Raw genomic sequence first — 26531 nt, 5'->3', positions numbered from 1 at the left:
CTTTAATGAAAGCTCTTATGTTTCCCACTTTGAAATATTATGACAGTAATCTAAATACACACTACCATTCAAATATTTTGGGGTCAGTGAACTGTCTTTAAGGCTGCATTTATTTGAACAAAATATTGTGAAATATTATTACAACTCTTCAATGTTTTCTATCATCATATATTTTAAAATGTAATTTATTGTTGTAATGCTAAAGCTGAATTGTGGTAAGAAATCAGAAATCATTCAGATATGCTGAAATGCTGCTTATGTTCTTACTAATATCAGTGTTAAACAGTAGTGCTGCTTAATATTTTAATATAGAGCTTTAATATATGTTATATATATGCGTTGATCAGCCACCACTCTCACCTAAAAAGAAATTAACCAACAGAACACTCTTAAAAATAAAAGTTCTTTATTGGCATTGGTGGTTCCATTTAGAGGCTTTAACATCTATGGAACCTTTCCATTCCACAAAAGGTTCTTTATAGAGCAAAAACGTTCTCCAGATTATTAAAATATTCTTATTAACAAAAAATAATAAAAAATAAATAAATAATGTTGCTTTTAAGAACTGTTCACTTGAAATGGTTCTTCTGTGGAATCACTGCTAAACTCCCCTTTTGGAACATTATTATTATGTTTTTTACAAATGAAAGATTGTGGAGCTTCTTACACTGCCTAAAGGAGACACCAGATTTATTCATGATTATTTCACAGAAGCTACAGTAACTGTTCTGCCAGAAACTGTGGTTACCGTAGTCAGTTTTTATAAGGAGTCCTTTTATCTCTCTTTTTTCCCCCATCATTCTAGAAATGAACAATATACTTTTAGATTTTTCCTCATGCATGTTTTCTTTTTGTTTATTTGAGATGCAATTACATCTTTGGTGTTTTTTTAATTTACTGAGAAACCTCAATGGAGTATTTCCCCTTCACAAAGACACTCTTAATTGATCAAAAACAAGTATTATTGCTTTCTAGCCGCTGTAGCTCAAATAAATTATGCCACAGAAACAGAAATCCAATACGTAATGGGCTTAGTAAGAGGAGCTGGATTGCTTATAGCTCAGATAAATGATGCCCCTTTCCAGAAGAGCCCTTTTTTGTGCCCCTTGCTGATTTCCAACCTGTGAAGATGAAACAAGGCATCGTGGGAAGTGAGGTTTCATGTATTCCTCCGAGACCAGACAGGCTGGGAGCTTCCAGAGGTACAGCTGGCGTATTTGGGGAAGTCTTTGTAGCGTACGGAAGCGCATTTGAGGAATATGCGGTGCTGATTATTTGCAGGCGACGCTTGATGGATTGGTAAAGGCTCTGGGATTACTGTCACACTGACTAAAGAGGATTTATTTATCACATTCACAAAAAGCCTCTTCTAATAGCTCATCACGGGGTGTATTTAGAACTATTAGTACAACCACCCTTGGCTTCTGATACACTACCTGCCAGTACGCATAACAGCAGATCTGTCATCAGTGATTTCTCTATTTTTATGTCTCTTTTCTCACACACCGGCAAGCTTTGACACTTTAGGTATGGCGTAAAGCCACTAAACAGATTTTCACCTTTTTATTCCTCTCTGAAAGCGTTCCAGCGAACAAAAGCACAATGCCAACACCATCACCACGCTAACATACTGGCATTAGATGCCCTCGCCGTCCATTAAAGTGGCACATGCTTCAAAAGCCAGGACATTATTTAAATGGACCATATTCTACTTTTGTTGGAGATTATTTTTTTTCCCCTATAGAAAGCCACTTATAATATTAGTCAAGGTTTCTTGCAAGTTTTCCTGACTATTTTCCACCCTCTCGTTGACCTTTCGATTTTAAGGTATAGGAAATGAAAAATTAGTTTTTTATTTGCCTACCCTCATGTTTTTCCAAGATTAAATGCTGTTATTCTTTATATGGAACACAAAAATAGGGGGCATAGTCTTTTAAGGCCATAAAAAAGACATATAAGTAGTCCATATTATGTTTAGCTAAACTGCAAACTTTGTGTGAAAAAAATTAAAAAAAATAGCAAGAACAAACACAAAACCCTTTATTTATTTAGTTTTCTCTGCTACAGCTCTCAAATGTGATTTTCTCGAAACTGGCACAACGTTTTTTGAATTGGAAACCAATGGGGCATGACATCAAAACAGCAAATCTGTACCTTAACAAAGCCATTTTGCTAAAATACAGGTTTGTTCCTCATGTAAAGCTAGTGTTTTTCTTGGGAGACTTGGAATATAGTGTATTAGTCATTTGGACTACTTTTTTTATGCTTTATATATATATATATATATATATATATATATATATATATATATATATATATATGTATATATATGTATATATATGTATATATGTATGTGTGTGTGTGTGTGACTATTGTTTTATATGTAAATGACCTCAGTTATGATTTCCTAACTCCTGTAGCATATTTAAAACTGTCGTTCATCTGAACATGTCAAGTTGCTGAATACTAAATAGGTGTTGGATGTTTGCACTTCAGATCAAAAATTGGGTTTGGTAAGATTTTTAAAAATGTTTTTGAAAGAAGTACCTTATGCTCATCAGGGTTGATCAAAAATACAGTAAAACAGTCATATTGTGAAATATTATTATATTATTTTAATTTAAAATAACTTTTTTCTATTTGAATATATTTTAAAATAAAATATATTCCTGTGGTGGAAAGCAAAATTTTCTGCAGTCTTCAGTGTCACATGATCTTTCAGAAATCTTTTTTTTTTTTTTTTTTTTTTTTTTTTTTTTTACATTTATTTTAATATACTGATTTGATGTTGAAGAAATTATTAACACTGTTGAAAACAGTTGTACTGCTTAATATTTTTGTGAAACCATGCCAGTTTTTTTTCAGGATTCTTTGATGAATGGAAAGTTAAAAAGAAAAACATTTATTTAAAATAGCATAAATCTTTTGTGACATTATAAATGTCTTTTATAAATGTCACTTTTGATCAATGTTATGCGTGCTTTCTGAATAAATTTATTAATTTATTCCCCCAAAAAATGAGTAACCCTAAACTTATGATAAGCCATTTTTGCGGGTTACTTTCCATAAACGGTTTGGGTGGAGCTTTATGTTGTGAATGTTTTAGTATTTACACATAGTATATTGAAAGAGCTTGATAAGTTTTTTTTAAGGTAACTTAATAATATAGCTCACATATCTGGGAGTCTGTTATTTCCACCTTTATTCATTCAAGAAAAATTATTAGCTTTGAACACATTTGTTTTCCCTTAAAAACGGTTTAGTCTTAAGTGATGATGTGAGTGTGTGTGCACATATATATATATATATATATATATATATATATATATATATATATATATAATTTATCTATTTTTATTTTTTAAATGAGCCATTTTGGTCTTAAGTGATGGTGTATATCTGATGCTGTTTCTGTCTGGTTTGGTCACTGTGAGGTGTGCTTGTGTATCTCCGGTTGATGGGTCTGCGGGTGAATTCCAGCAGGGTTATTTAGTTTAAGTGCTGTTGATCCAGGAACGCTGGGCAGGCTGAAATTGAGATAAATGGCTGTGTGGAGAGGGACGGCCACCTTTCTTCCCAGCATGGGTCCTTTGAGGGGCCGCAGCGGGGCCAAGGGTCTGCTGCACACCTGTCTCTCCTCGTTACAGAGTCCAGCTCTCACAGAGACACCAGCTCTTCTCTATCAAGGCTTATTGGGACCTTTGGCCCCATAAACAGCAAGACATGCACAGCGATTGAGTCGTGCACATCCATTACATGTACATACATGTGCACATTATATATTCCATCCAACCCTGTTTCTCTTCCAACACCTGATTGGATTCAACTGAACAGTTGGAACAGAGCATTGGAATAGATCTGGTAAAATGTCAGATCGAGTTAAATGGTGTGAATAACAAAGATTTAGATGCATTGGCTTGGTTTCAAAGTAGTTTAATCATCTGAAGCAACTCTTTCATTGCCAGAAGGGATTCCCTAGTTTTGGAGAATAATAAATGTTTGTGTTCTTAAAGTCAGCTCACAACCCATTTTAATTGCGTAATGTGATGGATTTTAGAGTAAAACTAGTTAAACGTTGCTTCTGTTTGATCTGGATTTGGTCAGAATGTGAAAAGTGGCAGTGATTATACTAGAATAGAGTTCATTTGAGCAGTTTTGCGGTAGAAGATGGAATCATATTATTTTAAGCATCTATCTGCTGGTTTTCAGAGATGTTCAATGGTACGTGGAGGCTGAAGTTCAAGATCATGCTCAAGAGCCTCTCAGTATGTCCCAATGGTAATGTTACTTTTTCAGATTTATTATTTGCTATGATTGCTGTAGCTATTAAATGTTTAGTCACTGTTTTAACTTCTGACAAGATTTTAGAAAGACTGCATTACTAAATGGCTATTCATTTATTTATATTTTGATTCCAAAGTATATTGACAAAACTGTTAAAGAAAGTAAATGCACTTAGTGTGAAGAATAATTTAATAATCTAAAGAACCAAAATAAGGGTATCAAAAAGGGGGGCTTTGCTGTGAAGCCATAGAAAAAAAAAATGTTTGGTTCTCCAAAGAACCTTGCAGTGAAAGGTTCTTAAAAGAACAGTTTTCTTTTCTTGGTAACAATTTGAAAATCTAAAGACCCCCTACCTGAATGGATTCAACATAACAGCTATAACAGTTTGTATGGAGGAAATTAGTTTGTTGTGTCATATTTGGGTCATCAAGGTATAAAAACAAATATGGAAATTAATTTAGAAATTTTATAGCTAAGTATATTTTTGCACTTTCTGAAAAGAAAAGTCTATCAGAGGAGTATGTTGCCAGGTGTTCTGAGTGGTTTTAGCACTATATATATATATATATATATATATATATATATATATATATATATATATATATATATATATATATATATTAAATCATTACTTTTTATTGATTCTAAAGTAAAAATTTTGCCTCTGACTAAGCGCTATTTAAAGTATCATTCAAATGTCACTAACAATTTGTTCCGGTACTAGTTTGAAGAAGATTCTGTAAGATTCTATGAGAAATTGGTTTCTATAGAATTAGGTTCCTATTGGTTTGTTGTATCATATTTGGGTCATCAATATAACCAGATGGAAATTAACTTAGACAATTGCATAACTTGGAAGATTTGTGCTTATTCTGAAAAAAAAAATATATATATAAAAAAACTCAGTGGTACAAAGCTCGCAGTCACAGCACACAGTTTGTTTAATGTGTTAGTGGTTGCCAGATGTTTTAAGTGGTTTCAGTGCATTTTTTATGTATTCATTATTGGACATGGTTCAGGTTCCTCTAAATATGTTAATGATTTTTTTTTTCACATTTAATTGATTGTAAACTAAAAATGTTAAGCCTGAATAAGCACTATTTGAGCTGTCATTCAAACACCACTAGTTTGTACCAGTAGTTGTCTTTAGCCACAGATCCTCTTGTTGTTTTAATTATCTCTGTTCTTACAGTTAAACTCTGGTCTGTGTGTAAAAAAAACAAGTAAGTCTTCTGTCGTTTTAGAGCTTGGTTTCAACCTGACCAGCGGCAGAAAGTTCCTGTTGGATGGGGCATAAATGAAGCTATCTATTAGAGAGAGAGAGAGAGTCCTGTGGAGCGCTGGTTAATATAATGTGTGGCAGGTGGCCTGCTTTGCCTGAGGAAGATCTGTAGGCCATGACAGCTCAGAAAAGCCATAAATCCTCCTCCTCTCTCTTATCTCAAGCCACATTTAGTTGCCATGGGGATTTTATTTATGCAGCTGGAAACTTCCATACTTCAGGTGAGATGCAAACATTTCAGCTCCTGCCTTTCTGTCGGCCCCCGCCGCAGTGGCTCCGGCTGCATTTCATGCTTAAATACATGACAGAGGGACGTCTGTACCCGCTGTAGAGGTCTGAAGACCTGTCTGTTGTAACCGAGGGGAAGTAAAAGTACACGCTTATTGTGACTAGCAGTAGATATAAGGTATCAGTTGAAGTATTTGTGTGATGATGCTGTCCGGAGCGTTTCATAGCACAAACACACTAAAGATTGAGGGATTTAAAGGACCAGAGAAGGAGATTTAAAAACAACATGGAATTAAAATTAACCCTATGTACTTTTCTTTGAAACATTATCCTCAGTTTTGAGCACTATTCCTCAGTGCATGTTCAAGGAAAATAAAATGTTTATTTCATTATATACTTGCTTTAAAATGACTGTTCCTTCTGTTGATGTAACCAAGGCTGTGCGGGAAGGGAAGATCTTGATTGCTTGTTTGTTTATTTATTTTAATTTAATTCCATTTTTATGTATTTGCTCTTTTTAACTTGCCGTCACCAGTTTAAAACCTGAATGCTGGACAATAAAAAGGGCAAACAAAGTTTTTATATATTAGATTAATTAAACCTTTTATTTTGTTATTTAAGATTCAAAAGTAGCAATTTTTTTATTATTTGCCATTTTTATTGTTCACCAGAAAAAGAAACAAAAATGAAAAAAAAAATATTTTTGTATTATTTACCAGTCCAAAACTTGATGTTGGAATGAATGAATGCATTTATTATTCTGTAACAGTAATGATTGCTAATATCAGAGACCAGTAATTCCTAATAGTTCAAATTAAGTGCAGCCTAATATTATTTGCCACCAAGTTTTCTCTTTTTACTTGTAACTACCAGTACATCATATTATGAAAGTTTAATGCATATTCCATTTCATGTTGACATTTCGAGGAATAGTGTGTAGAAACAGTAGCGTTTTTCTCCCAGGTGTGCGTGTGTTCGGGGTCTCTTCATTTGGGCAGATCATGCTGTTTAGGCTTGATTTTGCTGTGTGTGAATGTTCATGCTGTGCGGGTAACCACGCTGAATGCCGTGTGAGTATTTCACAGGTTGCTTTGTGAGCCTCCCAGCTGTGTACCAGACTCAGTCACTTAACCCCTGTCTGAGGAGGCAGCGTTAGCATTAGCCAAATGGACACGGCACAATAACAGCGTGGTGCTAACAGCGCACTCTTGTGCTGGCCTAACGTGCTAATGGGCTTGAATATGGATCACATTAGCTGGAAATGTCAGCAGCTTTAATACAGGTTGTTAAGTACATTTATATTGATTTGTGATGGCTATATTTATTACATTAGCCAGCCACGACAGAGTTCAGGTCACTCCTCTGGTGACGTTTTTCTTTGTGATTTTTATTCATAGGTATTTGAGAGAGATGACAGGGAATTATGGGTGTAAGGATCATTCTTGTTATCCAGTACTACTTTTAAAATGTAACACATAACTGTACTTGTGTTGGAATTTAAGTAAGTATCTCTTTAAAAGTGTATATAAACATTCAGAAATATACTCACACATTTAAACTGATTAAGTAGAACTAGAGGTAGTCAATATTTTTGACCATTTTGATTATTAGTTTATTTTTATTTATTTTTGCTTCAAAGGCCTGCATTGTTCAACACAATGCTGCTTGTTTTCAAACATTTTTTTGGTTAGCAGAAACTGCGAGTTTTAGTATATTTATGTTTATATAAATAAATAAAAATGTTGTTTTTGTGGTCCTATAAGATTAAAAATTCTTATTTTGTATGTTTTTAAATAAAAATCATAGCTGTTGAGGAAAAAAGAACTGATTTCAGTTTGAGTCTTAATTGTCATGTTTTTTTTTTCTATCAATCGTGGCCTCAGTTTTTGAGGGCCGCCTGCTTGAGAACCACAGTTTTAGAACAGAACAAGCTAATACAACAAAACAAATAGGTTTAGTTTTTCCTTCCAAAAGTGATGTCATTTCCCTGAAGGATGATGTCATTTAGAATCTGTCAGTTTGATAGTGTTTTATTAAAGTATACCAGGTTGGAAATCTGAAACAATCTTCAGTTTGATTATCAATTAAATCCGTGTTTCGATCTGGAATATTTATTATTAAATTACCAGTTTATATATATATATATATATTATTAGTAGTATAGTAGTAGTAGTACTGTACCTGTATATCATTAATTTAGTCACCAGATGGAATTGTGCTAAATAAACTATAAGCCTCCAGACATATACAGAATGATGAAGGTATGAAAATGTAGTGCATAGTAGAAATAACCCGGGAATTAGATTAGGAAATCACATGAATTGTATTTGAATTTTCAGAGATGTTGTCTAGCGATAAGTATATTTGCTCCAATATGTTGTTTTTCTTTTGTTAACCTTTTTAAAAGTAAGTCATTGAGGGCAGGTGGTGTTGAAATGATGTGCACTTGTTTGGAGCGATGCGTTTTGAACATTGCATGAGCGTACTTGCAGTATATATTACTTTGTTGCAAGTTTTTCTTTGTTATTTATTTTTTTTTTTTACCCAGATTCTTCTTAAAGGTGCCTAGCATTCAATTATTTAACTGCTTTCCTTTCATTTTTTCATCTACCTGTTTCTTTGTCTCTGCGCATGTGTAAATAATGAATGTTATAGATTTCCTAGAGAGGAGAAGAGAGTGGTAGAGGAGCATTGGGGTGGTGCAGGAGGTTGCCTGCTTTCTCTTTGTGTATTTGAACAGCAGGACTTTGCTGAGGTACCTTGACCTTGTCTGCACTCTGTCTACCTGGCTCTCCGCTATCTCCTTGGGATCCAGGTGACAGGTTTTTGAAGTGCAGGTTGGCCACTAATGCAGATGTTGCATAGATAATGGAAAAGGGGTTTGATCCCACTCGTGCCATCTGTACACTACACTCACGGTCTCTATAGCACGGTCCAGTGACACGATCTTTCAAGTCTTCAGGACGGGAGGCGCAGTGTGAGATTTATGAATTTTAATGCACACTCTTTGCTTGTTTTTATGTTAGATTTATAAGCTATTTTCACTTTTTTATTTCTTAAATTCTGCATATCAAAGCACAGCATTGCATAAAGCGATGGATTCATTAAAATAGAAGTACCTTTTTGAAATTGCCCACTCTTTTGGTTATGCTCTGCAAATTTGGTAAGAATACACTTTGTTGCTGCAACACAAGTTTTTTTTTTTTTTTTTTTTTTTCTTGCCTTCAGATTTCTGTGAAGCAAAAATCAATTGGTTCCACTGTGCATATTTGGGAGTTGGAACAGAGAGCGTGTGGTTAGGTAGAAACACGCCTCATCTGAGACAGAAACACTTATCAGGACGAGCAGAGTCTCAGGACCCGCTGTGCTCAAACCTCCCTCCTGAGCCAGATTTCTGCGGACAAACAAACACGGCAAAATACTCTACAAGGATTTTGTCTCTCACTTATTTATTCTTTCTTAGTGAACTTAGCAGGGGCTGTAAACATAAAGCAACCCCGTGCATGTTAAGTCTGACAGGAGCTGCTTTTGTTGCTCGATATGTGATTGTACCTGAACTGATTTTGTGACCTTTGGACTTGTCAAGGGACGATATCACTGGGAATTTTCTGTACTGTGGTTTAGAATTGCATTGTTTTGCAGTGCTGAAACAAACAGCTTAAACCAGCCTTAGGTAATTAAGTAGACGCATAGGCTCAAATTGGTCAGGCTTGTGTGTTTTGATGATTTTAGATGAGTTTTATCCACTTGTTATCTGGTCAGACTAATAGATTAGCTTGTCGACTAGCTAAACCAGATTGGTTTGAGATGTTTTAAGCAGTGTGCACATACTTGAACATCAACTAAAATCCACGGTAATTGCAGTTGATGACGGGAGCATGTATGGACTATATTTAGCATTTAGCTTAGCATATATGACACAGCTGTGTTATCATACATTTGTTTCAAATGTATGATATTGGTCCTGTCATGTCTATAAACCCTTATTTTTTGTTGACTTACGTGATCATCTTTAACTTAGCATACGTTTAACCCATTTTATCTTAAATTTGGTCCAAAACAATGAGATTATAAAACTTCTTAATCATATGTGTTTATTTTTTGGTGAGAAAATAAATATTATTATAAGGGGTAGCATTTAGTATTTTAAAGCAAATTTAGATTAGCATACATGACAAGTTACACAGTTTCTCACTGATTCAGTTCAGTACATCACTGAGTGTGTAAGACTTCTTTGTGTACTCTTAATGTTGAGTTTTTTATTTTATAGGAGAAAATATATCATTGATAGATAGCATCTGTGATGAGTTGGGCGGGGCCGAGAGCCGTAGGAACGGGTGCGAGGCCGGTGGAGTGATTGAGAAATGAGTGACACCTGCTCCACTCACCGGTCTCGAGTCTCACTGAGGAGATGGAAGGATATAAAACGACAGTGAAGGACGAGAGAGGACCAGGCCTGGACTTTATTTGATGTTTTGATTTTGTTTGTGCGCGGCAGTCGTCTGTGAGGGGCTGCCGTGCTGTTTTGTGTTTATTTTGATTATTAAAATGTAATTTGATTGTCTGCCAGTTCCCGCCTCCTCCTTCCCGATGAATATAAAGTTTTAATGCATTACAGTATCATATAGCACGCTTGGCAGTTTAGCTTAACATAACAAACACTCAAAATGTTGAGTTTAAAGAATATATATGCATACACACCATATATTGTCACAATTGTCTGTTTATTGGCTGTATGTTCCACTAGACTGACTTTTTTCCTCCCGCTCAGCTGTCTCGAGAAACACATAGAATTAATTTCTCCCCTACCAAGACGAAGGAGGCCAGGAGAACTTTTAATTTAATGTTTTATTTTTAATTTGTTAAAAAATTAAGATCAAAGTCAAATTAAGTTCATCCAGGTCCATGTAATCTGTAATTTGGGAGCCTGGAGCAACAACACTCTTTGAGTGTGGCGTTGCAGCCGTCTTTAGATGTGGACGGCAGTAATTACCCAGCTGTTGCTGAGCTATGATTGACACATGTATTTGGCACAGACCATGTGCACTATTCATGAGCCGCATACCAGCGATAATTAATTGATTCATATGCCTGTAAGCTTTTTCTAAAATATTAACAAGATAAGATTAAAAAGACATGGAGTCGTCAGAGCGGGGCGGTTCTGACCGTGGCATTAGCTGTGAGTCTATTACCTGGAGGAACGCTCAGTTTGTGTGCTTTGCCTGTTTTTTTGTGAGATAAAATAACTCCCGCTGTTGCACAGATACTTACCTGCATATACATTTTTTTATTTGTTTAAGGTGCAAAAAGCTAATATTTAGACATTAATGTATTTGGAATGTGAGGGTTGCTTTGTACAGTATATATCAGATTTATGAATTTTTGTTTTATCGCTTCTTTTAAACATTTGCAGTTAAATCATTGTGTAGACTGCCTTATTGCATTAGAGACTGCTGTTTGATGACTGCTTACTGTACTTTACTAAAACATGTTCAGGGTCTTGCTGTTCATGATTCATTAATGCATGTTATTGTTATTAAGAAAAAAAAAATCTTCATTTTGTTTTATTATTGTTCAAACACCCCTGCCCCCAGCAGATAGAATTCTTGTCCTTTTCTAAAATAATATGGGCTACAAATTTCATCTCGCTTGATTATATGATTATGATTTGATCCTTTTCAGAGGTGGTGGTTGTTGCGTTGTTTTTTGTTTTGTTTTATTTTCATGCTTGCTTATACTTATGATCATTTCAGAGGATTACAATTTTTGTGTTCATAAGATAAAAAACAAAGAAAAAAAATGTTTTATTTTTCACCTGCTTACTTGTCATTGTTTTTTTAATCAGCAAATGTAGAATTTTTTTAAAAAAGTAAAATAAAAAAAACTGAATATAAATAATTTGTTCACCACCCCCATGTTTACTTGATTTCCATCAACAAATAATAATAATAATAATTTTGGTGGATATAAATATTATCCATATATTTTATTTGCGTTCATGTTCATTTTCATGACTTTTAGTACTTGTGTTTTTGTTTTCCCTAGATGTAACAGCAAATCATAAGCCAGATATTATAGATTTAGAATCCCTGAGTATGGACACGGATGTCATTCACAGTAGCAGGACCATCTCTTTTCTATCTGGCTTTTCTATGGGTTGATCACACATTAAATCTATACAGGTATTGCTTATTATACCGGGTTCTCCAAATGTCTGTGTATTAGTCCCAGATCGTAGTCTCTATACACACACACACACACACAAACGCATGCTTGCTCACTCGGCAGCCAGTTCCTCCCATCTTTCAGATGGAATCAGGGTGAGAGAGCTGTGTGAAGCTGGCAGCTCCTGACAGGTAGTCACCTTGCAGGTCTTGCTGCTTGTGTCATGAATAAACATGGCTGCTAGTGGCGTACTGCTTGGAAAAGCACGCTGGCTCGGGTAATGGCCTCTCAAGCCGCGAGAGCGAGAGCCGCCGCTCCACTGCTATTACAGGCCATGCCAAAGTGTCCCGACTTAGAAACATCCACGCCGGCGATGTTTATTAAAGCCAGCGAGCGCACAGACACACAAACAAACACATCGACTGTGTCCTGAGGTGGAGGCTCTGTATTTTCTGCCTGTCGTCTAACTGCTGCGCTCTCTTTTCCATGCACGAAAGAGCAAACAGTGGTTCTAGAGCTGTTATTAGATTAGCATATGACATACACTAAAAGAACACTAGATGTAGAGTTTAGCCAAAGTGAATGACACATTTAATTTGACGCAAAGGAAAATGACAGATAGAAGTACAGTCAGTTTAATAAGCTGTGCTGTTTGAAAGGGGAAGTGTGTTCTTTTTTTTTAGTGTAAAAATACTCTAATCTTAGGTTAATATGTATATTCAGCTTTACGTTTGGCATTTATACAGTAGCTCTGTGGTGCTGTCAAAACATGAATCTGTTTATTTGAACAGCCCAACGTAACAACATTGATTTGAGTTTTGCAAATTTGCATTAGTTTAGACGGGTTGATCTGTTTTATTATAGTCATTATTTTAGCAATTCTGTTTGGTGACTCTAGTGGTGCAGAAATTTCACATTTAAAGTTGCAGTGTAATGAAAGTACCGAGAGATTTGAATGTATGATAACTTTTTGATTGGATGGAGGCAGATCTGATTGTGAGCTTGAGAGCAACAGTAGGAAAGGGGCGGGGTTTATGCGGACAACATGATTGGAAGCTGATCGGAAGACCTTTGACTAAAATGGCAAGTAGTTTTAGTCATATTTTAGTCATCTGAGTTGTTTTAGTTTTCATTATTAGTACATATCATAAAGACATAAATATCGAAATAAACACTAAATATAATTTTCCAGATATTCTGAGTTGGTAGCACGTCAGTACTGTTGAAATGTACTGAATGTACTGTTGAAATGAAAAGTTGCAGTCTACTCTGATGTTACAGCACACATTACTGTTCCTTTCTTGAGATGGTTTAATATAGCATTGCAGAATTTATTATTTTCGTTTATTATTATTATTATTTAGGTTTTTATTTATTTGTAGTTCATTTATCTCTACTCATTTGAAGAAAATTAGATTTTAAACACGTTTTATTTTGTATTTTGAATTTTGTTTTAGATGCGAAACTGCAAGAAACTGTGTTAACGTTCTTTCACCAAACAGTAAAAAGTACTATACAGGAGAAGCTTTAAGAATATGCAAAATGTTGTTGCTGCAGTATTTGCCGTAGAGTAGAAAAAGTAAATGATCCCCACCCTGACAGCATGAATAGATGTATATGAGATGTTGAATGCAGTCAGCTATGTCAAAATATAATTTTTCATGCACAGGCTGTATGCTTTTGCGTTCGCGTGACTGTTTGGGGTGATGTAATTATCTGTCAATCTCAGTCAGTAAATCACTGTGTAAACAGGAGAAGCGGGGGCCGGAGTGAGACAGAGGTTTGGCAAATCAGCTTTGGAATGAGTTGGACGCAGTGGGTCACTCGTTTTTTATCCTTTAAATGAAAAGCTACTAAATATTTCATAAACAACACTGCACTTGCTTCTAAATAAAAGCAGAAGCCTCCTGTTTATGTCTCTTTAAGTCTCGGGAGCAATATTCTTGAATTAAAGAGTTAAGCACCATCCACAAAGTTTATCCGACAAGCTAAAGTAGTTTTTAACTAATCATCCGCCCAAGGCTACGCAAACCAATCTAACGCTCTCGATTCTGAGTGAGGACATTACCCAGCATTCTCGGAGGCCTGTACAGTAGAGGAGCTCTGAGCTCTAATTAAAAGTTAGAAATCGTCTCATTATGATGATGAAAGTGCAGAAGCAACTTTGGAGAAGCCCAAATGTGTCGTCGTTGTGAGGTGGGTCGAAATCAAACCACTTATTTTCCCTCAGCAAATGAGTTACCTTGTCAGGCTGTTCACAGACTCCCTAATGTCCGTATCCATTAGTGCGGCCCGTCAGCGCAGATACGTGGATTAATCATCCTTTCATTTGGGATGGAACATCATATGGACTGAAGAAAAGGTAGACTTCAGAATAAATGTGGCTTAATTAGTCAGCATTCGGACGATATCAGTCGCATGACGTTCAGCCACATGGGCGGCTTCGACAAACACTGCCCAGTAATGCCGGTACGTTTTTTTTTTTTTTTTTTTTTTGCCTAGCTTTGACTTTCTTTTAATGATTTTTACTTTATCTATGAACGAAAACATGAAATGGAATTCCTGAGGTAACTTGCATAATTACATGTTTCTGAAGAAAAATGCAAAATGATCACACTAATACTTCTCTTATGATTTGATTCACGGTTTAAACCTGGCAAATTAAAAAAATTAGTGTAAAGTCTCATAGACTTATATTAAACATCCTAGAATTGTAGTGGAATTTTTAACGTTTTTTTTTTTTTTTGTATAAAAATATATTAATCCAATTTTGATTAAATATTATGCAAACAAGCCCAAAAAAATTAAAATAAAATATAGCATTCGGACAATAACTAATAATTTAATTTCTACTTGTATATCTATATGTATTAGCATATTTAACTTGCATAATGTTTCATAATGTTAAAAATTATGTTAGAAATTGCATTATTACTTCTCTAAGTATTTTATTTATGGTTTAAACCTGTCAGATGATAAAAGGTCATATAGTAAATTGTGGCAATGATAAAAAGTTTCAAGTTAAATAGTGACAAGTTCTGCACAAGAATCACATAATTTTGAAAATGTAAAAAAAAATAAAAAAATGTTTTTATTAAATTTGACAAAAATGTGTGTGTGTGTGTGTGTTTTATTGGGTTTTGTTATTGTTACTTGTATGATTAGTCATTTACAGATCTTGGATTGAACGTCAGTGGTGAAAGTGAAAGGCAGGAGCAGAATCTATAGGAAAGATGACTCTGTGAGAGCATTTTTCAAATTGCTTTGTGTCCTGACTGAACCCTGTGATTGTAGAATAGTCTCAGACACAGGCTGTTTATATTGGCCCTTCGTCCTCTCTGTCTAGCACTTCCTCACCATCTTTGAAAATTTTAGGCAATTTTCTTTACATTGTGGTCTCTGCCATTCACATCTCTCTATCCATTATGCCTTTTATCTCATTTCAGTGAAACAGTAGCATTTCGCTGGAACCTTTGCAGGTATATTTCAGGGAAAAGTAACGTGGGGCCATGTAAAGGAAGAGCATCATCACTGTTATCAAAGCTGATAGTTAACAAATGAATCAGAAAACTGTTCAAATGAATGAATGTGTTCACTAATGTCACTATCCAGACGTTAAACACACACACACACATATATATAAATAATAATAAATAATATATATAAATAATTAATTTGATTATAAAATAATTTGAACAGAAAATTAAACTTGGCCTTTATTTCAATAAATATTATTTGTTTTTTATAATAATAATAGTAGATATTTTTGAACTAGATAAGATCATAATATTCATAATATTGTAGATTATAATATTCATAATTAGTTTTTGCTGTAGGTACTGGTGTTTCACTCACTCAGCTTGGCTTTGAGTTTAAAGACTGTCATCTGTCTGCTCAATTGATCCAGGGAGTTCATTTTTGTATGTGGTGCACCATTTTGATTGTTTGTTGCTGTTTCTTTTCCTGACAGGTCTAAATATAGAAATCATATTCTCAGCAGGGGCTAATTTGAGTCCTTAATTGTGTTCGGACCCAGTGGATTTGGCGTTTCAGCAGCCCACCTGTCTAACATATTAGGAGGGTGTTTTTTTTCCAGGGCAGATGGAGAGAGGAAGTCTGTCCTTGTCTTAAATATTCCATCAGGCGGTGTGGGCCGTCTCAGGGCTGCCAGTATGCCACTGCTCTTGCAGATTCCTCAAACTAGCTCCAGCTGTAAAGATGTCCAGGTGAAAATGTCTGTTTATGTGAAACTAAAACAACAATTTGTCCATGTCCAGGTTTTAGGAGTGACAACTGCATTTAAATGTGACAGTGATTCTCAATTTATCATCGTCACTTCTGAAACTGTGACGGTTGACATATTGACAAATGTACTGTAGAATAGTTTTTGCATCTTATGTGTGTAAACAAAAAAGCACTTTTTAAGTGTTTTGATTAGTGGTCGGCCAATTTTTTGCAAAAGCCCATACATCGGCCGATATCTGGTGTTTTTTTTTATTAGCATCAGCAGTTAAGTTTTTTGCTTGGCCATTGTGTCAGAAGTGGGACTTTTATTTTGACAGCCATGAGAATGTGAGCACCTGAGTGAGTTTATCTTGTTCTCTAAGATATGGCCACTGACATCGGCCATCAAAAATCCATACCTAATTCTAAAATTGTGCCCATTGACATAACGATAATTATAACGATAAACATAAAGGAATTTTGACAACTTATGGGTGTAAAAATAAAACGTTTTGAGTGCATTTGCCGATACATTATTCTATTTGGCTGTCGTGTTGTAAGCAATACTTCTATTTTGACAGCATTGAGAATGCCAGCGTCCGAGTGGCTTTATATCTGCCAACAAGATTCACGCATCAGCTATCAAAAATCCATATTGGTCAAACACTTGTTTTGAAATTGTGATGGTTTCAAACAGAAAAACATTAAGAAGTCTTGACACCTTATGGGTGTAAAGGAAAAAAATAATTGAGATTTTTGATTAGTGGTTCATCGTTATTTCGTCAAAGCCGATTTATCGGCTGATATTTGACATTTTTGTAATTATCGGCATGTTGGACTGATGTGTCGTAAGTTTTATTTTGTCCATGTTGTTGAGAATGTTAATGGCTGAGTGACTTTATATCGGCAATCTAAGATATGGGCATCTAAAATCCATATCAGTTAAACTCTAGTTTTTCTGCTAATTCTGATGAAGGAATTATTATCAATTTATTACAATTTATAATAAATTGCTGTCGCGATGTTTTGTATATCAACAACCCTATTTAGTTTATAATACCCCCCCCCCCCCCCTAAAATCAGAGCGAGCTGCAAACAGAGCATCTGTCCATCGTCTTGTGATCTTCTGTTTTCTTAATCAGTCACGCTGCTCTTTAAAAATCCAATTGCTTAATTACTCTACTGTGTATCAGATTAGAGTTTGTCGTTAGGGGCTCATAAAGTTACTTCCAATGAAGGCCCAGAAACTAATGAGCATCATGAGAAAGAGATGGAGTAAGAAGTAGACGAAAAGTCTCACCAAGGCTCCAGATTGGGTGACAGATGGGAAATCATCATTGAAAGTGCAAGACGATTCATGTGTATGCACACACGGCACACCTGAATTAGCACTACGTGTTGCAGTTCATGCTTTGAATTATTACATTCATGCTAATATTTTATTTATAAGGCTTTTTCCCTATATGTGCTATTTCTATATGGTTTTAATTTTATTTTCATTTTTGTTTTAGTTATATTTCTGTCTTTTTTTATTAAACTTTACATCAGTTAGTTATTAACAAATGTTTTAGTTTCAGTTAAGGATAACAACACTGATCATTCGTTCGTCTTATTTGTTACTCTTTTTATTTCTCCTCAGAAACACATGTGAGATTCCATTCATACTTACTTGACACATGACTGAGAACTCCATTAAGTCTCCTGAGCTATGAAAGATCAACCTCAGAGCAAAACAAATGTCCTCTGGGTTCCCTGTCCCAGTAAATCAATCTGAATTTGGCTTTTGTCATCTGTATTTCCATCCGTAATGCTAGTGTCATTTTTCACCGCTGTGGACAAATTGATAAATATTACATGTATATATTCTGAAACATTTATTTTCCTTCCTAAACTATTTCTACGCTCACTGAAACTGCCATTACAGTAGATCTTATTGCTCTACTTTACCTTGAAGTGTCCTGTGACGTCCTGTCACCCTGAGATGGACCTGATGTGAAAAGCAATAATGCTACATTCCCGTGGATCAGAGCTTGCCATAGCCGGCAATATCCTTTATAGTGGCTCTATGATAATAATATGGCTGATATTGTAGTGGCACTGGAAGTGCTGGCAGTGTGTTAACAATATGAATTCTGATTAGAGCTCAGATAACGGCCGTCCCTCCATTCCAGCTCCTTTATCATTCACAAAGCAGATTGTGCACTGTCTCACCGAGTGTTTTATTAGCACATTATACAAATTGCACATGCAACAAACACCATAAATAACAACGAACTCAGGTAAACAAACACACCGGATAAATAAAGAATGCACAAAGACAGTGAATTGAAAGGGATTTGCCCATGCAGAATTCACCCTGTCAGCAGAACATTCTAGCATCAAATGGTTCTTCCACTCAAATACCTACTGTAACTTTGTGAAGAAGAGGTGCTACAGGTGTACATGAAGAGTCTGAAACCGTTTGACTTTGTGCAATGTTATACCAAAAATTCTAATATTATAATTAAATATAATTAAAATGCATTTTTGTTTACATTTTATATAACTTTGGGATATCATCTGATATTGTAAAGTGATATTTTTATAACTTTATTTTATTTATTTATTGTAAAATAAACTTTATATTAATTTTCTATATAAATCTTGGTTTGCATCGATTTGAATAAGCATATTGTCATGGTTTTACAATTACCAACCAAATTTGAAATTATGTTAGGTTGGACCACACTGGCTGATACCGATTAATTAACCGATAGTTTTTAAAAGGGATACTGTTCCAGCAATCGATTGTTCCACCAATCAACTATCCGTGCCGATTAATCAGCAAAACCGATACATCGGTCAACTAGGGTCAACTAGGGGTGTGACGGTTCGTATATAACCGTGAGACCGGCGGTTATAGTTGAACACCGTCATTAGAACTCTATAACCGCCAAAACCATGTCATTAAAATATTTTTTACAAACATTTTTTAGATAGGATCATAAGATGCGCAATATATCGGGAGACATGGTTTTTACCACTTAATGAAGTTTTGTAAATCGTCAGACATGATATTTACCACTTCATAAAATTTTGCTTTGTAGAAAACCTTTCTTAAAAACGAATTTCGTTTTGTACAAATTTTGTCTTAATTTTAATAAATGTTTCATCAACCAAATGCATGTATTTTAATAAATAAAAAGCAAATATAGCAGACAATGATAACCGTGACATGGAAGCAGCAGCGCGCCGCGTTCACTTGCACTGCACTGTGAACTAGAGCGCATCTCATCGCAATCGCCTCATACATTAGCATTAAATATCTTTGCTGCATCCTTTCTAGAACAGACAATGGCATTTTTTTTGCGACTCGCATCAGCAAAGCATTGCATGGCCATAGACCGCAAAACAATCAGCGGATGGCGGGCGGGTGCGGCTTTGAAATTTGCTCAAAAAACGTTGGCTCGGATGATGAGTTTTGTGATAATAAATGGAGGTCTGAAATCTCTGCCCCTTTACCGATCAGAGCGCGCCCCCCCCCCCGACGGTTATGCTATGAACCGTCACATTTGACTCACGTCATAACCGTCATCACCAATTCTGAAACCGGCACACCCCTACGGTCAACCTCTAGTAATTATGCATACTATATAAATGTTTTTGATTATTATTGTAATATATAAAATATATTAAATAAATAAAATTGTATCATTCTTGTAATATAATAATAATAATAATAATAATAATAATAATAATAAATAATTTTAACCATTATTATTATTATTAAAAACAATACAAATTATTATTATTATTATTATTATTATTATTATTATTATTATTATTATTATGTCACATTTAGATGTAGGGGAAATTATATCATAAGATTATGCCTAATTTAAATACACAAATTGCATAAAGTCTCAATATAAAATAGATATTGTTTATTTTTGTAGTTTTGATAGTTTTCTTTTGATTTAAAGGAGCCTGTTTTCACCTGTTTCACCTCCACTTAATTCTGACATGCTGCCTTTCTGTTAACATACCATGACCAAAGCCTAAACAGAGCGAAAAACACAAGCGGGTGCAATTTTACAGACCTGTGGAACATCAGAGAGGCTTAATCTGTAAAAAAATAAAATAAAAAAAAAGCCATCAAACAAGTCCAACTTCACTAGCAAGTAGTGCAAGGTTCATTTTTCATGATTATTGTTGCTGTAGAGCAGAGACCTTCATGAATCAGTAGTCAGGTCATTGCAGATTTGCCTTAGAATGTTGCTGATGAAAGAAACTCTCTATCTCTCTCAAAATGATTTTTTCTTTCTCATAAACAATGATTTTCATCAGTGGCATGATGCTGCAACTCTGAACATGTTCCAAATCAAGGCAATCCAGTGTACTGCTGCGCTATGCATCAATTATTTAGCTTATGTTGCTTTGTACAAACAAGCTCCCCGGTGGAGAGATGGTACCTGTGCACAGCCAATTACTTCAAAATGTTTCTCTCATTCATTATTGAGGCCGTAAATCTTGTACAGGTTGTTGTGTGTCTGACCTGGTGTGGAGTCTAGTGAGCGGCGCTTTGATCAGGCCCCAGCTGACTGGTGCGGACGGGGCCCGGGCTCTGTTCTCCTGATGTGAGTGGGAGAAGGGCACCGTTCCTGTCGTTTCTCCACGGTTCTGTGGGCTTCCAGAATCCGTAGCAGGTAATTAGAGCAGTGAGGCTGATCTCAGAGTAACATGCTCTTTCCAGGACCGGTAGCCTCCCTCTCAGCCCCTCTGCCCTCCGCTGTGCTGTCTGTTTGCATGGCATGGCTGCTAAACGGCAGGAGGTGTATGTGAATACATGGGTATGATCTGAGGAACCTACATGTGCGAAGCTGAACTTTGGACGAATGCCTTTGGACTTCTTGTTTGCTTTAGCTAGCAGCTGTGAGTAAAGGAATATTTCAATCAAATTAGATTTTCCTAAAAATCTTTAATCTCTATAACTCCTTTTAAAGAGGCAGAAATAATAAGCAACAGTTTAGTCTGTGTATAAACAGAGTAAACTGGCAAGCTTGCATCACACTTGTTTGTTCGAGCTTCCATTTTTATCACATCTGATGTGCTCTCTGTATGCATTGATTATTATTCAGATGTAAATAAAAACCTAAATGAAATCAGTTTCTTCAAGTAAGTTGATCGTATCGCTTCACAAGACTTGGATTAAACCACTTGATTCAACTAGAGTCTTTTGGGCTTGAGGGCAAGTAAATGATGACAAAATGTTCATTTTCAGTTAAAAAAAAAAAAAAAATAACTTTCATAAATTTACATTATATAAAGTGATATTTTTAAATATTTCTTTTAAAAAAATCAATAAACTTTATATTATCTTTTACAATTACATTAATCTTGGTTTACATCGATATTAACAGTCATATTTTTTCTATTTTTAATAAAAAAAGTACAATTATAATATAAGTATTACTATTAATATAGTATGTATAATATAAGCTATATAACATATTGTTTATATGGTTAATAAAATGCCTAATTGTATTATTTATTATTTATCTAAAAATTTTAATTGATGTATTATTAATGTTTACTATTGCACACATTACTCACTTACGTATATCTAAAGACTGAAGTTTTCAAGCTTTATAAAGTTTCATTATTACCTAATAATCTTGTCATCCACCCTAGATTTAAAAAATTTATAATTCTGATTGAAAGTGAGGGGCCATACCATGGCCAGCTCCGTCATCTTCGGCCAATCAAAACGTTGGATCTAAAAAAAGCGCCAACTTGTAAATCCCTCCTTCTCAGGAAAGATAAAAAAAAAAAACTCTTCATGAAAAAGTACTAAATTGTTTTTGATTCACCTCTGGTGCCCTGTAAAATAGTATAACCAAAACTTAATATTAATTTTAATATCTATTACACTGATGGTGATACTTAGATCTAAATCAACTACATTTAGTAGCGGCCCGTGTGAGACTGTGTAACCTTGAAATCACTACACTGCACAGCAACACTGATCCAAATGCTGCTTGTCCTTTAACATGCACTTGTGCTTCTCTCTGTCTGCCTGAGAGCATCAGCTTCTTCACTAGCAAACATCAGGATTTGAATTTAGTGTGTTTTAGTAGAGTGGGGCATTGAATTGAGATATGATTTAGGATGGGAGAGAGAGAGAGAGAGATCTCATTCTGTCTGGGCTTTGGCGGGAGGCCAGGCGGAGAGAAGTGAGCTGTTTGAGGGACGGCTGGCAGAGGGGGGTGAGTTAGTGAGTGAATGTGGGGGATTGTGGGACAGGAGAAGATGGTGTTGAGCCTTGGCTCAAGTAATTGTGTGGCTCCCAGGTGATGAGGTCTTTTATGCCATTAACAGTGTCTCTCCTTGCATAGAGTGAGCCAGCTCTTTAACAAGACAGCGCTGCTAATTTCACAGCTAATACTGAGCCGTTCCACATCAACGGGCCGCCCGCAGCAGGTGCAGCTGGGAAACGGCTGGGAGGGAAGGAGAAACAGACAGAGAGAGAGAGAGAGAGAGGGAGAGAGGGATGGAGGGAAACTGCCACCGTGCTTCAGCTGGTCATGTGTTTTATGCTTCTGTTGTGGTTTCAGTCATGAAGCTGGTTTTACCAGAGGAAATGACAATTTTAGGGTTGGGATTGTTATGGACAATGTTGTTGTTCACCTATAATTTCTGCTGTGATTATTTGGATCAAATCAACAAAGTGCTGTAGTGTTATTATATTGTTATTATATATATATATATATATATATATATATATATATATATATATATATATATATATATATATATATATATATATAAAATCATGAAATCATCAATAGTATATTTGTTTTCTTGGTCAAACAAGTGTATAACAATTCAAAGAGTTTTCTTTATTTTCATGACTATGAAAATTGTAGATTCACACGGAAGGCGTCAAAACTTTGAATTAACACATGTGGAATTATATATGGAATTATATACATAACAAAAAAGTGTGAAACAACTGAAAATCTGTCATATTTTAGGTTCTTCAAAGTAGCCACCTTTTGCTCTGATTACTGCTTTGCACACTCTTGGCATTCTCTTGATGAGCTTCAAGAGGTAGTCACCTGAAATGGTCTTCCAACAGTCTTGAAGGAGTTCCCCGAGAGATGCTTAGCACTTGTTGGCCCTTTTGCCTTCTGTCTGTGGTCCAGCTCACCCCTAAACCATCTCGATTGGGTTCAGGTCCGGTGACTGTGGAGGCCAGCTCATCTGACGCAGCACCACATCACTCTCCTTCTAGGTCAGATAGCCCTTGATGCCTTCAGTGTGACTCTACAATTTTCATAGTCATGAGAATAAAGAAAACTCTTTGAATGAGAAGGTGTGTCCAAACTTTTGGTCTGCACTGTATGTATATATATATATATATATATATATATATATATATATATATACACACTCTAATGAGGTATTAATAATTATGTATCATTTGTATATAGTAAATATTGTGTAAAATAATGAGGAATTTGATATGTCATACTAATACTACTACGATTAATAATTATTGATCTATTATTATTATTATTAAAATATTTGTTTAAATATGTACAATATTTGCACAATATTTTGTATATACACCAATAATATATAATAATGAATAATATATTACTATTATTTATAGTATATAATAATGAAAATAACCGTAAATAATTTAATTATTATTATGTAGGTGAAGAGTAAATATTGTTGGAAATAAATACTCAGGAATTCGATTTTTAATAGATTAATTTCTTGCACTAGATTATAATTGCTGATATATAATTCTTGACCTCAGTGACTGCAGTGACGTTTTGTGTATTTTAGCATGGCTGGAATGCTTATTTATCCATTTTATTATCTCTAAATGTCTCTCGTGGCTCTAACTGTATGTGTGTTAGATTCAGGCTTGCTTTACTCTAGGTGACAAAGAAGATTTATGTCTCACAATGTGTTTTTTTTTTTTGGCTCACACGGGTGAGAATGTGTGGAAGTGAAGGCTGGATGTTTTGTGTTGGCGATTTGGCTTTTCAGGCACCGCTTTTGCCATGTAATCGCATTGCGTTGGGTTTACCTGTGCCGCCCCCAATGGGTTTATTCACAGCTAACGGGATTTGCTGTGGTGCAGAGATCCAGTGAGCAGCACCGCAGTCGTGGCTTTACATTTACATTTTTACATTTAATCATTTAGCAGACGCTTTTATCCAAAGCGACTTACAAATGAGAACAATAGAAGCAGTCAGGTCAACAAGAGAACAACAACAGAATACAAGTGCCATGACAAGTCTCAGTTAGTCTAGTATAGAACGCATAGCCAGGTATATATATATTTTTTTTTTTTTTTTTTTTTTTAAATGAAAAAAAGAGAGAAGAAAAGGAAAAGTACTGGTGTTAGTAGGTTAAGTGCAGGCGAAAAAGATGAGTTTTTAGATGTTTCTTGAAAATGAGTAAAGACTCAGCTGTACGAATTGAGATTGGGAGGTCATTCCACCAGCTGGGCACAGTCCAGGAAAAGGTCCGTGAGAGTGATTTTGAATTTCTTTGGGATGGCACCACAAGGCGTTGTTCACTTGCAGAACGCAAACTTCTTGAGGGCACATAGGATTTAACCAGTGAGTTTAGGTAAGTTGGTGCCGTGCCAGTGGTCGTCTTGTAGGCAAGCATCAGTACCTTGAATTTGATGCGAGCAGCTACTGGTAGCCAGTGTAACCTGATGAGGAGAGGAGTAACATGAGCTTTTTTTGGCTCATTGAAGACAACCCTCGCTGCTGCATTCTGGATCATTTGCAGGGGCTTGACAGTACATGCAGGAAGGCCCGCCAAGAGAGCATTACAATAGTCCAGTCTAGAGAGAACAAGAGCTTGGACAAGAAGTTGGGTTGCTTGCTCTGACAGGAAGGGTCTAATCTTCCTAATGTTGTATAAGGCAAACCTGCAGGACCGGGTCGTTGTAGCAATGTGGTCAGTGAAGCTTAATTGATGATCCATCACAACTCCTAGGTTTCTGGCTGTCCTTGAAGGAGTTATGGTTGACGAGCCTAGCTGTATAGAGAAGTTGTGATGAATCAATTGGTTAACTGGAATCACCAGTAGTTCAGTCTTTGTAAGGTTAAGCTGAAGGTGATGGTCATTCATCCAGCTAGAAATGTCACTCAGACAGGCTGAAATGCGAGCAGCTACCGTCGGGTCATCAGGCTGGAATGAGAAGTAGAGTTGGGTGTCATCAGCATAGCAGTGATAAGAAAAGCCATGCTTCTGAATGACAGATCCTAAAGATGTCATGTAGATGGAGAAGAGAAGTGGTCCAAGTACTGAGCCTTGAGGAACCCCAGTAGCAAGGTGGTGTGACTTTGAAACATCACCCCTCCAAGACACACTGAATGATCTGTCAGAGAGGTAGGACTTAACCCACAGGAGAGCAGTTCCAGAGATTCCCATCTTTCTGAGGGTGGACAGGAGAATCTTGTGATTAACAGTGTCAAAAGCAGCAGACAGGTCCAGTAAGATGAGTACCGAGGATTTTGAAGCTGCTCTTGCTAGTCGCAGGGCTTCAGTAACCGAGAGCAGAGCAGTCTCAGTTGAGTGGCCACTTTTGAAGCCAGATTGGTTGCTGTCCAGGAGGTTGTTCTGTCCAAGGAACATAGAAAGCTGGTTGAACACAGCCCGCTCAAGTGTCTTTGCAATGAATGGAAGCAGGGATACCGGTCTGTAGTTTTCAAGAAGCGCTGGATTTAGAGATGGTTTCTTGAGCAGTGGGCTTACCCGAGCCTGCTTGAATGCTAAGGGAAATGTTCCAGATTGAAGAGAAGAGTTGATAATGTGAGTAAGTGAAGGTATGACTGAAGAAGAGATCGCTTGAAGGAGGTGAGTGGGGATAGGATCAAGTGGACAAGTAGTAGGATGATTGGACATGAGAATTTTGGAGACGTCCATCTCTGAGAGTGGGGAGAAGGAGGATAAAGAGTGTGCATCAGTCATTGTGAAGTTTTCCTCAGTCTGCGGTGTGGAGAATTGGTCACTGATGGATCTTGTCTTATTTGTGAAGAAAGCTGCAAAGTCGTCCGCTGTAAGAGTCGATGGAGGAGGTGGAGGCGGCGGATTAAGAAGAGAAGAGAAAGTCTTGAAGAGTGTCCGAGCATCACAGCAGCTGTTAATTTTGTTGTGGTAGTAGGATGTTTTAGCTGTGAAGACATTTGCAGAGAAGGAAGAGAGGAGAGATTGATACACACTGAGGTCCATAGAGTTTTTTGATTTCTGCCATTTCCTCTCTGCAGCCCTGAGTTTAGAGCGATGTTCTCGGAGAACCTCAGACAGCCAGGGGGCAGATGGGGCAGTGCGT

At 36.0% G+C, this 26531-nt stretch overlaps 1 protein-coding gene across 2 annotated transcripts in view; it reads left to right on the top strand.

Moving 5' to 3' along the window:
• Positions 1-26531, top strand: part of LOC128031781 (neuronal PAS domain-containing protein 3-like) — a 267459-nt gene that overhangs the window by 63724 nt on the left and 177204 nt on the right. The gene's annotated exons all lie outside the window — the stretch shown is intronic.

The sequence above is a fragment of the Carassius gibelio genome, chromosome A17, assembly GCF_023724105.1.
Source record: "Carassius gibelio isolate Cgi1373 ecotype wild population from Czech Republic chromosome A17, carGib1.2-hapl.c, whole genome shotgun sequence".
NCBI classification, from domain to species: Eukaryota; Metazoa; Chordata; class Actinopteri; order Cypriniformes; family Cyprinidae; genus Carassius; species Carassius gibelio.
The sequence above is the reverse complement of the archived record's forward strand: the minus strand, read 5'-3'. Positions and strand labels throughout refer to the sequence as shown.